Below are 6,000 nucleotides of genomic sequence, written 5' to 3'. Positions count from 1 at the left end.
TTAGGGTTCATCATAACCGCATAACCACAACAATGTTAGGTCAAAAAATCACATTTGAATTCTGCACGGAAACAGATCTCAAAAAATTAAGACAATTACAAAAACATAGTATCTCAAAAACCATCAATCTAGTCACCAAAAAATCACAACAAATTAATTTCTTAAAAGAAGAAATTAATTACAAAATAATTGAAGAACAATTAACAAACAAATCTTTGTTACAAAACATTGACAACTTTCAAAAGAAACTTATTAATGAAATTTGTTCTGACATTCTGAATGCTTTCTGGCACAGAAAGAAACATATTGTTAAACTTCCTTACAATAAGGAATTTGATGAAAAGAAATACCAACAAAAGCCAGGCTAATTCAAATGAGCCAAGAATTCATGGAATTCTGCAAAATAGAAATTCAAGAACTTCACAATAAAGGAATAATCATGAAAAGTAAATCGCCCTGGTCTTGTCTTGCTTTTTATGTCCAGAAAAACGCTGAATTATAAAGAGAAACTCCTCGATTAGTCATTAATTACAAACATCTTAATGAAGTCTTGGAATGGATACGGTATCCAATTCCTAACAAAAGAGATTTAATTAAGAGAATTAGTCAACCTGTAATCTTCTCAAAATTCGACATGAAGTCTGGATTTTGGCAAATTCAAATTCATGATGATGATAAATACAAACTGCATTTGTCACTCATTTCGATCATTATGAATGGAATGTAATGCCATTCAGGTTTAAAAACGCACCTAGCGAATTTCAGAACATCATGAACGAAATATTTAATCAATACAATCATTTCTCAATTGTTTTTATTGACGATGTTTTCATTTATTCCAAATCGATAGATGAGTATTGGAAACACTTAAATATGTTTGTTAGGATAATTAAGTCAAACGGATTAGTTGTCTCAACAACCAAAATTAAGTTATTCCAGACCAAAATTAGGTTTTTAGGATACAATATTCACCAGTCAACCATTCAGCCAATAGATAGAGTAATTCAATTTGTAGATAAATTACCAGATGAAATTAATGACAAAACCCAATTACAGAGATTTCTAGGATCTTTAAATTATGTTGCAAAATTTTATCTACATCTTAGGCAACAATGCAAACCTTTGTTTGATCGTCTAAAAGAAAATCCCTTGTCATGGTCTAATACTTATACTTCCATAGTCAAACAGATCAAGTCACATGTTAAGACCTTGCCCTGTCTTGGCATTCCATCTCCTAATTCATTCAAAATCATTGAAATTGATGCCTCTAAAATTGGTTACGGGGGTATTCTCAAACAGTCAATTTCTTCTGGATCTCCCGAACAAATTGTTTGTTTCCATTCAGGAGTATGGAATCCAGCACAAAGTAATTATAGTACTATTAAGAAAGAAATGTCATTTGTAGTATTATGTATTAGTAAATTTCAAGATGATTTATTAAATCAAAAGTTTTTAGTCAGAGTCGATTGCAAATATGCAAAACATATTTTTACAAAAAGATGTTCAAAACATTGCATCAAAACAGATTTTTGCATGATGGCAAGCTATATTAAATATTTTTTTTATTTTGAAATCGAATACATCAAAGGAAGTCAAAATTGCATCCATGATTTCCTAACCAGATTTTTGCATGATGGCAAGCTATATTAAATATTTTTTTTATTTCGTCGGCCTTAGCCATTACCAACTGTTTCAGTCCCTTATGTTCCACTATAGGAAACCTTAGGCCAAATTACCAATCACCACGTCCCAATTACTAAACGGCATAAGTCAGTCAATATGATCTTTATTCAACCCCTACATACCAATCATCATCATCCCAACCAGTCAGTTATACTAAAACATCACTATATATCAAGAAAAATCCTAGTGAATACCTTTTTAGCATCATTTTCAATCTCAATCAGGAACAAGCACCAGAAAAATTAGCAAAAACCATCTTTCCACCTAATTTCCATTATCACCCTATAGCACCACACAAAACACTGAAATATTTTCAAGCCATTCTCAGCGAAACAGAGTCCATCTTTATCAAATAACTTTACAGTAAAACACATGAAAACAAAATTCTTTACCATTCTCTTTACATTTGCTAGTTTTTGACTGAAACAGATTGGGGAATCCCCCTTTACAAAAGCAAACCTCTTCACACTCAATATGTCTAAATACCCAATAACCATTATAATTATTTTGATTACATCGATGCTTGGACTAACATCTTTCTTCATCAGACAGAAGATTTAAGTTATTCATGGTTCATCAATTTTGACAAAAGTTTCAACTTAAATTTTACAGCATGGTTCCGAAAATGGTGGTCAATTCATAGGTCAACAGCCAGACGAGCTTATGCAGGTTCTCTTTACCAGTTTTCAACAAAAATTTGACAGAAGCAGGTTCAATTATAGAATTACACTTCTCCCATTATTCATGGCCAAATACAAAGTCCCGTGGATCTTGAAGTGGAATTATGAAGTTGAAATCGGTGAAATCAAAAGAGTCAGATCAGTCAAGTGATGGGATACATTCAACCATCAGAGGGTCATTAGTCTGGTTCTCTCTGAATTTCCTATTACACATCTTCCAGTCATCCCAGCGCAGCCAATAATGCTAGCCATTCTAGCTCAATCATTATCGAACATTAGTGCATCCTCATCCCTCAAAGGAACAGTCAAGTCTCCCAAATCGTCAGGCTCAAAGAAGAATAATGCCACTCAGCTCCAAGATTTAGCCCAACAATTACTTGCAGAAGCAGCAATGCTCCACACTGAAGAAGAAGAAGCTTCAGACTACGAATCTTCAGATGTGTCCTCACAGCAACCAGCCAATTCGATAAGTCAACAAATACAGTCAGCCAAGTTGGTTGACTGCCAGAATTCGCAAAACCCTTTTTGCGTAAAACCATGTGAACACACTTAATTACCATGTGAAAACTCAATCATCATGTGAACACTATGACAATTGCCATGTGAATATTCAATCATCTTCCCAAAACACTATATGAAGCGTCTAGACAATATTTGCATCAATAATTCCAACAAAGCATGGAATCATTCAGCCATCCGCCCATTCCACAGCAAAAGCAACAATAATTCCAACAAGTTCACTATTCATCAACAGTAAAAGTAAGTCATCATCCATCCTGTAGTTCAATAGTAAAAGCAATCAATCATCCAAGTCTCTTTTCCAAGTCTATAAGAAGAGGACTCAGAGGAAGGAGACATCAAGTTAATTTCTACATCTTTTCTTATTCAAAATTTCTTTGGGTTCACACTGTATTCAAGAAAACCAAATTGTAAACAATTTAAATTCTCAAATGTCAAGGATGCCTGCGTGCACCAATATCTTTTTCACCAATCAATTTCTTATTTGCTGACTCAATCGTTAGTAAATTAATTGTAAGTCCCAATGTTTGTTTTGCAATAAAACTTATTTTCAAATTATAATTGCATCATTATTTTGAATTCATTATTTTCATTATGAATATTTTCATTATGAATATTTTCATAACTACTAATTTTGAATGGCATAAAATTCTTACTCACAGTTAATTCATAGAATATCTCAAATTCATGGTAAACATAGATGAATTCTTCATTCGGTTTTTCTTATTCATTTATAATAGTTGATTTCATGATTTATTCAATCCTGGCTATCCACCACATCAAATATCTAGTTCATCCAATTCACATGATTTGCACCATTATTGCCCTCATCATTACCATTAGTTCCACTTAGTTCCGCCTCATCATTTGGTGTGTGTGTGTGTGTGTGTGTATAGATGTCTCACACGCATCTTTAATTGTATAACTATTTCACATTTACGATGAAATTTATGAACGTAACATCACTAAGTACGCATGAGAGGCTTTCAGCATTCTATAGTCTTTGTTTATCGCAAGTAATCACTTGAAGAACCCAACAATGCTGTCTTTTTTACGTAGTTAAAATCAATTTTGTTCATGTAGCATTGAAGGCCAGCATTAATTGTATCTATATTCTACACACGAAGAAACGGTCACTCGCACATAAACACATGCAAGCTATTGGGAACAAAAGTGTAATAAATAGTATAATTTATTACCAAAATTATTAATCATAAGCCCTAAAAGAGATGGTTGGGCAAAGTGTACTTCTTTGTCATATCTTTGATTGTGACTTGTCCTTCTTGTTTATCACTTTATTTTTTTTATGATTTTCAATTCCTAAATGAAGTTTGAGATGTATGGTTTGGCCAAAGCTTTATAACGCACATGAGCACCTAGTTTATTCCTTATTGTAAATAGGGTTGTAAAATAGATTTGCATTTGTATGTAAATTATATTGCCTATGATATATATTTAGAACATTTTACAAATTTTATACGGTTTTGAAACCTGCAACATCACACAAGCACCCTGACTAGTAAAGACTAATGAGTAGTAGATTTTTTCTAGGGATTTTATCACAAATGGTCCCTCAATTTGACTTAGCCAATCAAGATGGTTCTTAAAATTGAAAATTGATCAATGTTGTCCCTAAAAATGGGTAGTGCAAATCAATATTGTCCTTCCGTTTGAATTCCATTAAAAATATGTTAGTGTGCTAATGTGACACTTCATTAGATGATGACAGTGCAGAAACATGGCACTGTGGGACCTACATATTTGATGATGTGGGAAATAAAAATAGTTAAATCTTAAATATCAATTTAAAAAAAAAAAAAAAAAATTTGGCTCTGCCCACCTTCTCCGGGGACCTAAACACGAAGTTAGGCAACGGCTGTTTCTGGGGTTAGGGTTTAGAGAACGACAATTTTTGGGTTTGGGGTCTCTTCCACTTTCCCAATTCTGGATTTTAAATTTTGGGTTTCCAAATTTTTATCGGGGGTTTCTTGTTTCCTTTGAAGAATGGAATCAGATATCATTGAAAGTCTTGCGTCTTTGGATTTGATTGATGATGATGAGATCCATGGTTGTCCGATTCACCAGTTTGTTTCATTTACCTCGGAGGCTATGACGAAATTGTTAAAGACCCAAACTTTTAAAGCATCCCCAATCTTAAAAATCATCATTTTTGTAATGGGTTTATGTGTGTTTCCAAGCCTTATACTCTTCCACCACTCACAGATTAGGAAGCAGGAAGGAAGGGGGTGAGATGGACGGAGTGGGAAAGAAGGGTGAGGATCGATGGGTTGGTAAGGGTGGGGCTCACAATATTTTTGTTTTTTTTTTTGCCAACAAAACATTTAAATTTTTAAATATTTGGTAAGGATGGGATCCCAATGTCCCACGTCAGCATACTAACAGATTTTTAACGGAATTCAAACATAATGATGATATTGATTTGCATCACCCATTTTCAGGGTGACATTGATTGATTTTCAATTTTAGGGATCATCTTGATTGAGTGGATCAATTTCAAGAACCATTTGTGATAAAACCTTTTTTTATAATACTAGTGATATTACTATTTTAATCTACCCTAGAGAAATGAGATGTTTTGAACTCAAAACTTAATGAGCTAAAAAAGAAAATCCTAACCAATAGGAAAAAAAAAAACACTTACCTAATGAGTAATAGATTCAGTTTAATTCTATGTTTACATATATAAAGATTCAAGTAATATATTCTAGGAACTTTAATAAAAAGCTCTCGGTACTGTTTACTTTAACGAAAAACTATATTTTTACACTAAAAAGTCAATCTTGGTATTATTCACTTTACCCTTTATTTTGTTCTTATCGTTAAAACTCAAAGTTTTTTTTAATCATTTTCATTAGTTTTCCTTATATTCTATACGTAATTTGATATATTGCGTAACTACAGATATTCAGACTTGAGTTGACGAACAACCATTACAACAATACCAATATTCGTAATTTGACAACATAAAACTTTAAGTATGCATGGGATATGGATAATAGGCATCCACATAATGTTTATCATGCCAAATAGTAGTATTGTCGGTCGCTGATTCTTTTTCAATGGTTCATTGGTCTCATTTGACAACATATATACCAGC

This window comes from Pyrus communis, chromosome 6, assembly GCF_041283825.1.
Source record: "Pyrus communis isolate YQ-2024b chromosome 6, ASM4128382v1, whole genome shotgun sequence".
NCBI classification, from domain to species: Eukaryota; Viridiplantae; Streptophyta; class Magnoliopsida; order Rosales; family Rosaceae; genus Pyrus; species Pyrus communis.
This window is presented reverse-complemented; position numbering follows the sequence as displayed.